Source organism: Glycine soja, chromosome 12 (assembly GCF_004193775.1).
Source record: "Glycine soja cultivar W05 chromosome 12, ASM419377v2, whole genome shotgun sequence".
In the NCBI taxonomy this organism is placed as follows: domain Eukaryota; kingdom Viridiplantae; phylum Streptophyta; class Magnoliopsida; order Fabales; family Fabaceae; genus Glycine; species Glycine soja.
In genome coordinates, this window is record NC_041013.1 from 11,429,692 (window position 1) to 11,442,838 (window position 13,147).

At 32.7% G+C, this 13,147-nt stretch overlaps 2 long non-coding RNA genes and 1 pseudogene across 2 annotated transcripts; all 3 read right to left on the reverse strand.

The window, feature by feature from the left end:
• Positions 1-641: 641 nt before the first annotated feature.
• On the reverse strand, positions 642-3,290 carry LOC114379546. The gene is made up of 2 exons (XR_003659520.1): positions 3,091-3,290; positions 642-880 (listed from the first exon to the last, which is right to left on the reverse strand). It is a non-coding gene; the product is annotated as an uncharacterized LOC114379546 (long non-coding RNA).
• Positions 3,291-4,532: 1,242 nt separating this feature from the next.
• LOC114378716 lies at positions 4,533-8,756 on the reverse strand (annotated as a pseudogene).
• Positions 8,757-10,865: 2,109 nt separating this feature from the next.
• Positions 10,866-13,019, reverse strand: LOC114379547. The gene is made up of 5 exons (XR_003659521.1): positions 12,934-13,019; positions 12,160-12,292; positions 11,790-11,934; positions 11,534-11,675; positions 10,866-11,298 (listed from the first exon to the last, which is right to left on the reverse strand). It is a non-coding gene; the product is annotated as an uncharacterized LOC114379547 (long non-coding RNA).
• Positions 13,020-13,147: the final 128 nt, after the last annotated feature.

Consider the following 13,147-nt stretch of genomic DNA (forward strand, 5'->3'; position numbering starts at 1 on the left):
ACTAGTTAGGATTATCCATTGAAATTAAGAATTTTGATATATATTCTCTTGTAATACATGCTTTCTGTTTTTTACTTCCAATTTTTTCTTAGCTATTCACCTATGTGAATAAAAATCGTTAATGTTAGAAATATGATACAAGAACAACTTATGAGTTTTCATCCAAAAGCTTAAGCTATTAGGCTAAGACATATAAATGGCTTGTATGTATATTCCAACATGTTTGCTTGCATAAGAGCCCTTTGGACTTGAAGGACAGCATTGCATAGCACCACTTATCTTGTCCTCAAATTCATCCTTTTTGGGCTTAATGCAATTCAAAAACCTAGTTAAAGTAGGAGAATTACTTTTGGCATATTCGTAGCAAAGGTGGTATCTTAACACACCCCGTTATACCTAAAATTGTACTTATGGAATGAAGTTTGCATGAATGGACATTTGTGGGTAGGTCAACAAAAATACTTCAAAGAATTCTAATAAAATAGTCATATTTGGTAAAACATATCCACATTTATAAGAATATCGACATCTTAAAAAAATAGAAAAATAAAGATTCTAATAAAATAAACAAATTTCATCCTTTATAGCCCATACTTAAACTACTGATGAAATCGTTGTACTTTATTATCTCAAGTAGAAAAAAAGGGAATACCTATTTTATCCTCATTCATGTCACAAATACCATTGTAATTATCAAATGAACAATTGATTTACAATACATATATAGTGAAATTAGACAAGCGTATAAAAACATTGTAGCTTATGCCACAATTAAAAGAAAATGCATTGAAGTACTTAGAGGCAGGGCTTTAATATATTCCAATATGTGAAGTCAGCTTCTTAAATCCTGTTTCATTGTTGCATTTCCTTCAACGGGCCTCTGAAAAAAATTGAATACAGGATCAGCATTCAGCAATTATACACTATTTAAAAATAAAACACAAGTTCATGTAGGGAAAAATATTTTAAAAAAATAAGGAAAACGTGGACCTTTGTAAATTCTAGCAAGTGCTTAGAAGTTCATATGATATTCAACCAGAAAGGGAGATAATAGGCATTAAAAATATGTACAACATAATAAGGTAATGACCTCAATTTTGGAAGGTTGGATATGACACCTTCTGCAGTTCATTGTATTTATTAACATATGCATGCATAGCATCTGTGGTCTGTTGTCTCTTGTTTAAGTAATTTGCAATCTATCTATTTACATTTATAAAAATTAAAATGCAGACTGTGGAATTGACAATTCAGCAACTTAATATTGATTGTTTCCACACTTTCCATGTATTACGATATTGAAAGTTATTCACATAACTTACAGTTTATCCCTTTAATGGCATTATGATTGGATTGCAGGTTCAATTTATGGCTCTTGAGTAACTAATTAGAACAGTTACTACCCTTGGACATATTATCATTCACAAAAGGAAAAAGGAAAATCAATTTATGTTGAAGGATTGAATCGAATTGCACATCAGTATTAAGTATTTGGTTAATCTTCGTTTTTTAGCACTTATGTAATTTGATTAATGTGATATGTGAATTTGTGTAGTATTAGGTTTCTATTTCATGCAGTAGTTTCAATCACTATATATGGGGAAAAGGAGTATCACAATATTATTTCTTTTAATGATTTTACCCTTTTAATGGCCATTTACAATCTTTATTCAATTCAGCAAAAATATAAGTATATTCTAAATAAATGATTTGAATTCCAGTACAATGTGTTGCATGTGTATCTAGAAAAAAAAAAATCAAGTTCACTGGGTTTCAATATGTTCTGTTTCAAGAATTATTGACACTGATCAATTCAGATCGATGAGGCCATGCATTAGTGTCATCTTATTGTAATTCTTTTTCCAGCCACGAAATTTGCAACAATATCTTACAGATTAATGTCAACAAATCTAAACTATTCTCAATATCTTCTCCTTTATTGTCTTCTTATTTTTCTCTTTTAACTTCAGTCAATCTAGCTTTTCCAAGACTAGTGAATGACATTTCATATCTATAGAGTTTAGAAATATATTCTTTTGATAATTTTCATAGTACAAAATTCAAATTGTTCCTGTCCTTCCCCTTCTAATTTATCAACAAATTGTTGGGATTCTCGATAGAAAAATTATTTTTCCAAAGAAGTGGAGATATATTTTACTATGAGCTTGATAAACTTCTACTCTTAGACTCTCTCTCTATATATATATAGCTTAAGTGTAATACAAAATTCAAATACTAATAGCATTCTAATCTTAAAAACAATTTAATAACATCTTTAAATGTAGTAAATGCTAAGAATAAGATTATTTTATTTATCTAAATTCACTATTCTTTTTTAAAGTAAAGATATAATTCCGTCTTCATATGTAATTAATGTGAAAACCTGTGTTGATTGATGTAGGAGTTCAAACAACAATGACAGAGTTTAGCACAGGGAAGGTTCTTGTGACAGGAACCACGGATGCAAACAAGCTAGTGGATTATGTATATAGATGCACCAAAAAGCACGCCAAGATAGTTCCCCAGCCAGAACCTGAACCAGAAAAGAAAGAAGAGAGCAAAGATGTTGAAAAACCTGCAGAAGAAGAGAATAAACCAGAAGAGGAGAAGCCACCAGAGAAGAAGTTGATTGTCCCCATTTTCCACATTTGGAAGATGAGCAAAACGGCCTTCTTCACTGGCATCTTAGCCCTCTTCCTCTTCAAAGGCCACGTGGCGATGGCATCATCGTTACTAAGCATAAATAAAACCGAACATTCTGCATTCCCACTACACCTTGCTACCTGTTGTTATCTCACCTATGAAATATAGTCTATTCTTTGCCCCTGAATTAGGTTCCCGAAATTACAACCTCTCTGTCGACAAGACCGGGCTTTTACAACAAAGCTATGATGCCAGGTTTGTATAATCCAAAAAGGGATTTCTACTCACAACTAAGTAAATTTAGGGTTTAAACAAACAGAAACTTAGAATGTCAACAAAATGATAATATGATAAACACCAGGCATGTATGAATGAAACCTATGAGGGACCACGAACAACAAACAAGTAAATTAAATTTACGAGGACGAACACAATAGTGGTACTTACTTTCAACGGTCGGAGGCAGCTGGCTGTCGCAACTAAGACAGACAATGGCAATGGCGGCACAATTCGAAGCTTATGGCGGAGTGAAGGAGGTACGACGAAGCTTGCGGTTGCGTTTGGAGGTTTCCAGAAAATGCCTTTACTATGTTTAGAGAAGTTAGCTGAATGTAGCAGTAGCAACGAGATTTAAAATATTATCACTTCAATGACGGTGGTAAAAAACCGTAGTAATCTAGTTACAAACAAACAGCATTTTTATAAAATCATCTTTTGTAACATTTCCATAAAATAAAAAACAGTTATATAAAAACCGTCTTTAACATCTTCAAAAAGTTTATTAAAATTTCAAAAATGTCACCACATAGTTTGTTACATCAATTTTTCAATAACCGACATAGATTTAATAATATTAATTCTCTATTTTGTGGTAGTTCTCACTCACTACTAAATAATAACCAACTCATCTATTATTATAAAAATTATTTATTACGATACATCATCAATAAGGTTGATTAGAAACCATCTTTAAAGTCAATTTGGTAGCAGTATTATAATTAAGTTTATTAATAAACATTTTAGAAGTGTGAATTTAAGTATTCAAAAAACCGTTATAATTAAATAATTTAAAAGACGATTTTACAAAATCTTCTTTTCAATGTTTACACTTTTTCACACTTTCTCTTTTATCGGACAGCATGCTGGCGTTTTCTCTGTATTGTCGCCTTATCATGTTGTTGTTATCTACTTCTTTTGATTGGCTCAACCGGGTATGCTAGAATGTGTTGTGAGTTGTGATTTACATCTGTTGTTTGGTTTCTGCCCTAATTAGAACATAGCATGATGCTCATGGTGTGGCTTGTTTTCAGGTGAAGATTCTCAGGACAAATGAAAGTGTCTACAAGTGATTCTACATCAGAGAACTCAACGACAAATGCAATGGGCTTAACTAAGAGATTTATATTACCTCCTCTACCCGCGGGTTATTTTTTGGGCTACCATCTTCTCCCAGACATCTGTGTAAAAAGCTTATTGTATGATATGTAAATATTATCATCTTTTATTATTTTCTTTCTAAATGTTATTGTGTGAAATTATTTTTTTTCATCTCAAACTAAAACATTTTCTTACTTTCTACTTCTACCTACTTAAGGCTATTATTGGCTAATAGCAACTATTAGAGGTTGGTCCAGTGACTAAACATATGTTCTTTATTTTGTCTTTTCAAATGAAGCAATATTTCACATTCTAGGAAACCGGAAAGTCTCCATTGGTATGCACATACTTTGTGCATTTCCACTTTCCACTCTAACTTGGGCAAGTGTTTGTTTTTCAAGTGCATACAAGGGCGGATCCAGACAATAAATATCAGTGTGGCTAAAATATAAAAGAAATTATAGACTAAAATATATTGAAAATAAGAAATAATGTTGTTTAATGAAATGTATTTACAATGAAAATCGTCTACTACTCATTTTTTGAAAATGAGCTAAAATAACATCATTGTTGATTGTTCCAAGAACATCTCTTTCTATAAAAGTTACAAGACGATCATTTAACCATTGATCACCCATTTTGTTACATAGCTAACTCTTCACAAACTTCATAGCTGAAAAAACATGTACCACGCTTGCAGTTGCTACCGGCAAGACTAAAGCCAACTTCAGAAGCCTATAAACTATATCAAATGTGTTGCACTTTTTTGTTTCCACAAGCTTTGCACAAAGGTCTGAAAGTCCTTTTAACTTTGCAAATTTTGGATCACATCAAACATTTCTAACATAATTCTGAAGCTGATGTCGCACCACCACTTCCGGCACATCTACAAAATCATTTGGATAAAGTTCAACCATCCTCAACAATTTTTGCACATCAAAAGCTTCAAATGATGATGAGGGACTCAAACATGAAACACATTGTAAAAGTTCAGTATTCTCTTCATCAAACCTAGCATTGAGCTCATGCAACTACAAATCTAAAACACTAAATAAATAATCATTCTTATAATGATGCAAATTAGAAACACTAGAAGTGGTAGCATGTCATCTAGGTTTCTTCCTTTGCACATACGGTGCATCCAAATCAGGCACGTCAATATCATGCTTATTGCAAATTTCCATAACCTTAGATATAAGTTCTTCCCATCCATCATTCCTCATTTCTTGTAATTCTTCTTTGGTGGCTTTGACAAGTGATAAAGCATTCAAAAGATCTTGATCACGCTTTTGTAGCGCTACACTTAAATCATTTGTAAATCCTAAAATCTCAACCATCATGTATAACATGAAAATAAAATCAAAGGACTGAAGCACATCTAGCAAAAGCATAGTTTCACCATATTTTTCAAATGACGTATCTTTCCCGACTTCTTCAAGTACCTCAATAATGGCACCATATATAGTCATCAAACTAGTGAGAGTCCTAAAGTGGTAACCCCAACGAGTGTCACCCGCTCTAGCAATAGACGATTCTTGATTTAATCCACTATCAATCTCTATCTGACCCTCTTCAATCAATTTAGCAAATTGAGATACTTGTTTGTCCCGAAGCAATTCTTGTCTCTTATTAGAAGACCGTATGAAATTAACAAGCATATTGACCTTACCGAAAAAACCACTAACATCTTTGTGAGTCTTAGCACATGCAACAAGTGCCAATTGAAGTTGATGGGCAAAACAATGCACATAATAAGCAGATGGATTTTCATTTTGAATTAAAGTTCTCAAACCACCAAATTTACCTCGCATATTGCTAGCTCCATCATATCTTTGCCCCCTTATGCTAGATAAACTCAAGCCATTAATAGACAACAACTTCTCAAGTGCCTCCTTAAGTGACTTAGCACTTGTTTCTTTAACACTAACAATCCCAAGAAACCTTTCTTTTACCAAACCTTCACTATTAACATAGCGAATAACAACAACCATTTGTTCTTTACCAGTAACATCACCAGATTCATCAATCAAAACACAAAATACATCATCTGCAATATCACAAACAATTTGTTGAGTTATTTCACATGCACAAGCAGCAACAAGATCCTTTTGAATCGTAGGAGCAGTCATAAAGTTATTGCCTGGAGCACAATCTATTACATTAGCTATCTCTGGGTTAATTTCCTTTAAAGTGTCCACCAACTCAAGAAATGGCCCCTTAAATAAAGAGTTAAAGGACTCGTCACTCCCTCTAAATGGCATGCCACACCTCAAAAGAAACTTAGTAGCTATAAGAGATGTGTTTACACGAACACGATATTCAGAATTCATTTATTTAGTTTGATTAACAAATGCAGCCTTAATACTTTGGTTTGGGTTCATGAGAGCATAACTCATATGCACACAATCAACATGACTATTGGAAGAAGTAGCATGATTAGCCAATCTTTGAGAATTCTTCCAATCACTAAACCCCTCAGTCACAAAGTGATCTCCCCCGTATTTAGAGACATTCTTAAACAAAAAACATGGCAAGCAAAATGCTAGGTCCTTAGATTCACTATAATCAATCCAATCATACAAATCAAACCAATTTTTGCCAAATCTACGTCTTTGATTACCTTTAAGAGACCAAGGGTAAACGAAATTATGAGGAGGTTGATGACAACCTATTTTTAAATAAGCTTTGCTTACCTCATTTTGGATGTCAGGATGATAGTTTGAAATTGGAGGCCTAATTCCTGGATCTGTTTCCAACAATTCATAATCAACAACTTTAATACTCTCACTTGGATGTTGAGTTTTTGATGCTTCTAGATTTACCGAAGAAGTAGATTTGTCTCTAGAAAGCACAGGAAAAAATTTCTTCATCCTATAAAGAGACAATGAAACCACTAAAATTAGTTAATTATCTAACTCAAAGCCATTGTTATCTTTAGATGTGCTTTAATAATTCATTACAAGAAGTTGAATTTTGAGGTTTATCTGGTGAAAAAGGGAAAGGACCAAGTCCCTGAAAGAGGAAGGAAAAAGAAACAAAATGGACAGAGCAAAAGCAATTTTCTTATTGTTAAAATGCCTATCTCAACAACTAGATTTTCCAATTCCTTCATGAAAGCATAAATAAGGGAATGGATTAAACTGAACACTCTTTACTCCTTTGTTCTCTCTCTCTCTCTCTATTTGGTTAGTCATGGCATCCGTTGTAACAATTTTGCTAGCATGTTTGTTTTAAGAGCTAAGACCTATAACTTTTTATTGTTAATTATGAACAAGTTAAGATTTTTTTTAATTTGAGAATTTTTATATATAGTTAGTATGAATTATATAAACTGTATAAAATTTTTGAAAATAGCAGTCATATTGTTATGCACTATCAACTATACTACTATAGCAATTTTGGTGTCAGCTGCTACGCGTCTGCTATCTGGGATTGATAGAAATAACTAAGCATGCCTACAATTAATATTATGTCAATAGTTGTGATGCTATTAGCTCAAGAGTTAAACAAGAAAGGAGTCCAACAAGGCATGCCATCAGTTAACATCAACATAAAAAAGGTATGATATTTAAATTAAGAGGTTTATCCTTTACTGATTGCATCATTACGAAAATAAAAGTTCAGAAGATTTAAATGTTCTAAATGCTCTGAACTCAACTTTATTCACATGCTCTTTATAAATTACAAGATGTGCAATGTGAAATGTAATAGTAATAGAAAGGAGTTTTGGAGCACTATTTTCAATGCACCCAAGAAAACTATCAAAATATTGAAATAAGAGCTCTAAGCTTTTATAACAGAAAATAAAAATTCAATTTAAACATGAAAGTAGATCAGGAAAATTGTATTAAGCCTAAGGTAATATTGGATTTTATTAATCATCGCACATCAGAAAATAGGCCTAGGTAATGTTGCAATACATCATAATGTATATAAAGTTTACCCAGGTAGGTTATTTATGCTAGGCTCAGTATGATAAGAAATGCACTAAAGATAAACCCCGTTACACTCTTTGTTAATAACTCAATATTTCTAAGAAAAAGGAAGGCATATGATGATCAGTAGGAGCAAGGCTATTAATAATCTAAGCTATTTTTGGAGGCCTAATTCCTGGATCTGTTTCCAACAATTCATAATCAAGGCTGTTAATAATCTAAGCTATTTCATGGAAACCTTACCTCAACAAAGTCGTGGAACGGTGGAAGGGAAGAGGCGGAGAGGCCGAGAGGGGCAACGGCGGCGGCAGCGCACGACGCAATGGAAGAAGAGGCGCAGTTCACCGTGAACAAGAGAGAGAAGGAACCCTAGGTCAGGTGCAGCACAACAGCAGTGAACAAGAGAGAGAATGAAGTTTTGTTTAAAAAAACCTACTAATCAAAACAACGTCCTTTTGAAACAAACAAAAAAAACTTAAAAATTCTGGTGTGGCTATAGCCACACTCTGCCTCAGCGTGGATCCACCCCTGAGTGCATAGGGTGCTGATGCATTGCTTGAATTGGATTCATGGAAGATTGTAATGATTTATTCTTCTTTCTTTCATTTTGCGTTGGTCAACATATTCTAATCCTAATGGTTTGGATTTGGGATTGAAAACTATTTTTGAGCTGAAAATTTTTATTTGTCCATGTGAAGATCTAATTCAAACCAGATAATAATTTCTTTTAATAAATTAAACTCTTTTCTTTTTTACCTTTACAAATTTTGGATATAATTGCCAAAGATCATAACACTGCATGCTAGCATATCTTTGTTTTTCAGATTCAATATGGTTACATTAATTCCGATGTTTGCTTTCCTTTGTCTCTGTTGTAGATGTTAATGTTCTATTGTGGAAGAGGTAGCATGTTTCCTTGGGTGTCATTTTATGCATTGCTAATTTTGATCATTGTGTATTTTTCATCATTTTTAAAACTTTAAAACTTACATTGGTATGTTTTTATTTTCAAGCAGACAACCACCAACTTTACCTGAGCTAGTTGTGTCAGAGGAGATGGTTAATAATGTAGCTCATGACATCACTATTGGTAAGGATTTTAGAAATTTTTTTCAAGGTTAGTTTTGGTTTAGGAATTTAGCTCACAGCCTTTTAGGGTTTGTGGCTTGGGGAAGTGTTATTTAACTAAATAGTATTATTTTAATAAAGATATATATTTTTGTTGTAAAGAAAACTATATTGGTACGCTTGCTTCGTTAGTCTATTTGTTAAAAGCAATTTGTGATATCTTTAACTGAGACCCTCCTTTCTCATTAATGTATAGTAAATTCCATTACATTTTTTTTAGGTATTTCACTTGAACCTTTTGCCTTTCCTCACTACTAGAAAAATCCCATTTTACATCGGTGGAAAACGTATTTCAAAGACGGTGGACGCCCGTCTTTGAAACGAGTGTCGTTGTAGAGGGTGGATTTCTACGACGGTCGTAAAAGGACCATCTTAGAAACATGTGATTTTCTACATCGGTGGTGTTGTAGACACGACTTCTTTTATGACGTGTTCTACGACGGTCCTTTTATGACCGATGTAGAAAGTTATGATTTCTACATCGCCACCTGCATAGAAACGACTTTGTTTATCACATGTTCTACATCGGTCCTTTTACGACCGATGTAGAAAGCTTTATTTTCTAGACATATTCATACATCGGTGCCTATTTATATTTTATGTTGATTGGTTGCAGATCTTTTTGTTGAGCTATATAAGACGAAATTATAGACAGCCTACTCCATTATTTTTTAAATTAAAAATTATGATGATTAAATGTTCTAGAACAAACTACGCAAAAACTGTGTGCTTTTTTTCTTTTTTCCTAGTAGTTGTTTAAAAAGAAATTAGAGAAGGAAAAAAAGATTTATTCAAATCAAACCCAAAGTCATGTATTAGGTAAAATTAAGTGAGATTTAAGACTTTGAGCGTGGAGGCAAGGCAATTTACCTCTAGCACCAAAATATGATAGATAGCAGGTTTCCCAGTCTTAGGATAGCAGCAGGTTTCCCAGTCTTAGGATAGCAGCAGCTCTGCTTTGTGTCACAGTATGCTCCTGGCCACTGCATGATACGTGAAGAATTAATCAGAATAAAATGTGAATACACAAAGACATACATAAATGAATCCAGTAGAAGTAAAAAAGAAAGAAAATGAAACACTAAACTATTCAACGTTATAATATGCAAAACTCATCATGACTTACCTGCTGAACAAAGTAGAAGAAATCAAATTCCTGAGAAATGCATAAAACTGATAGATATTGCAGTATCAAAAGCTTAGATAAAAAGGAAAAGTTGGGTTTCATGATCTTTGATGCTTTTTTCCCTTCTATCTCTCTCTTTCTCTCTTAATATGAACTTTGGCACTTCACACAAGCAAAAGGAAATAACATTGTTGATAAAAAAATATAAAAGTAACAATACATCAAAATTAGTTTCCATAATTGTATGTACTAGTTAATCTAGTTTCTGAAATTATATAAAAATAGCTTTTCAATTTTTGAAATTACCAAATGCTAATCATTTTAGTCTTTATTGTTATAATTTCAAATACTAAAGTAATTTTTTTATAATTTTATTGATTAAATTGACAAATTAGTTTCTAGAATTAACACTTTTACATATTCATATACAAATTAACACTTTTACATGTATGAAAAGTGCTTTCCCGAGTTCCTGGTTTGGTAGCATTATATTAAGCATGAAAATTAAAATAATAACAAAACACTAAAAGAAGATTCAAGAACTAAAAGGCATGTAGTTTCAAGAATGAGAATATACTTACATTGTCTTTCTTGCTTTTCACTTGATTTTTTTACCTAAAATTCACAACCATGTAAGTTTGCCAAAGTTTTATATCCAACAGCTTATTTTAAGACAAGTTTTAAATGCAGATTGGTACGTAGTCATCTAAAAAAGAAAATGTAGCTGGATATAAATTATTTGAAATATTTAGACAGATACTATAACAATATAGAAATCATGCAATAATCTTTTAGTTTCTTTCATTGATTTGAATTTTGATTATATGCATTGCTGGCGGACATCCCCATCAAAGCAGCCATATAGTAAAATAATTTAGAACTAATCCTTACCTGATCATTATATTGCTGATAATTTTTTATTTTTGATAAACATAGAATTCGTTGAAATTTGAATTACTACCTTTCAATAATGATAACACCACATAGCCATTAGAAGATACAGAGGAAGAAGGCAGAATACTCCAACATGAGCCAACTAAGGAGAATACTTTCAATAATGTTCTCATTCCCACTTGCTTGTAATTCAATCTGAAAAACATCAATAACTCTTGTTATTCAATCTTCATAATCTTGCTTGTAATAATGTAAAAGAAACTAGAAAGAGTGTAACTTTACAAATTTGGGTGGGACAAAATGGGAGATTTCCCAAAGCATTATCTATAAAACTATGCCAAACTGTGAACTGGTGGGACCTTTCAGACCTTCTACTATGGACTTTATTAATTGGGGGCATAATACATGCATACAGACATTATACACTTACACAATATCATCCATTGGCTCTGGTCTTTTGACTGAAATTGGTGCCACATCTCCATCATCCAATCTCACTACTATAGGCCTGGGCTTTGTTTGGTTTGTCCTTTTCTTGAGAAGAAGTGATTGCTCTGTCAGCTTGACTAGTTCTGCAGCTTCATCATTTATATTATTGTTAGACTTTGGATCATTTGTAGGAAGATACTCATCTGAAACTATCTCACTCTTCTCCGAAGGAAGACAATATAATCCATCCCACTTACGGTGCTCAATCAAGGATGTGGATTCCTTCAATGGCCCTGAATCTTCATTTTTCAGAACATTGATATCAACATTGTGCTTCAACAGAGAATCTAAAAGGTAAAATTCTCCACATGCAGCAAGAGTGTGGAGAGGAAGCCATTTATCCTGAAAATAATAGTAGTATTGACCATTAAAAAAAGCATTGAAAGTATTCACCAAAGACTAAGTGAATCAGAACCTTTTTCCCTCCCTATACCTTTATCATCATTCGCTCTCTCTCACACACACACACACCAAAATAATAGTCTTAGATCTTAAACAATTCAATGATTGTTAGTGCAAAATGAATGTCAAGTAGGTCCCAAACGAGTACCAAAAATTAAGTCTTACCTCAGTTTTCCAATGTAAGTACTACTAGATCTTGATATGTTATTTGTATTCATTGATATAATATACTCTGTGCAAGTTGTTCTTCTTGTCCGTTTTGCAGAGAGAAGAAACTTTCCATTTTCAACAAGCAAGACTGTAGGAGTAGAACTGACTTATGAGTCCAAAACAGGTCCAAAAGACAATAACAATAACAATAAGCAATTAAGCAATTAAGCATGATGTGACATCAGCACACCCAATACTAGAGTAACTTGGTAAACCATTAGCTATTATCATAAACTTCAATAAATAACCACAAGAAACTCATAAGTGGGCCACAGAAAAGAATTTGACCATCATATGTGGCACTTGCCATATATCTAAATTGCACAAACAAGAACTTAGTTTCCATGAAAATTTAGTTACGGCAAACAATTGCCACTATCACTTGGAAGCAGTTAGTAAGATGTAGTTAATGGCACCAAAGGTTGCAATTTATTGAGTAGATTTGCATTCAAGCGTCATGAGCTATCAATACAAGAAAGCATCCACTTGATTCCATCACTTTTCACCAATCCAAACATAGAAATGAATATCATATTCAATTTAGCAAAATCGAAAATCAAGTAAACATAAATAAATTCTACATTCAACCTAGATTCACAAGGAAAAAAATTCAACACATATATCAAATGCCATAAATACATAAATTATACGATAAAAAATCAAAGAAATCACAAAACAAGATGATTATATAAATCCATATAAGTTAGGTGTGAACAACAGAAAACTTACCAGGACTAAGGCAAAGGAAGAGGTGGTATGTCAGCTTAGATTTGTCTCTCTTGATGAAACATTGAATGGGTCCATCCCTATGCCCAGGCTGTAAACAAGAATCAACCAAGCATAAAAATTTAAACTTCAGTCATGGTACAAATTTCATATTTTACTTATTTTAGACATATTTTAGGCATAGAATAGAAGAACAAGAAAATCTTACCTGCTTCAA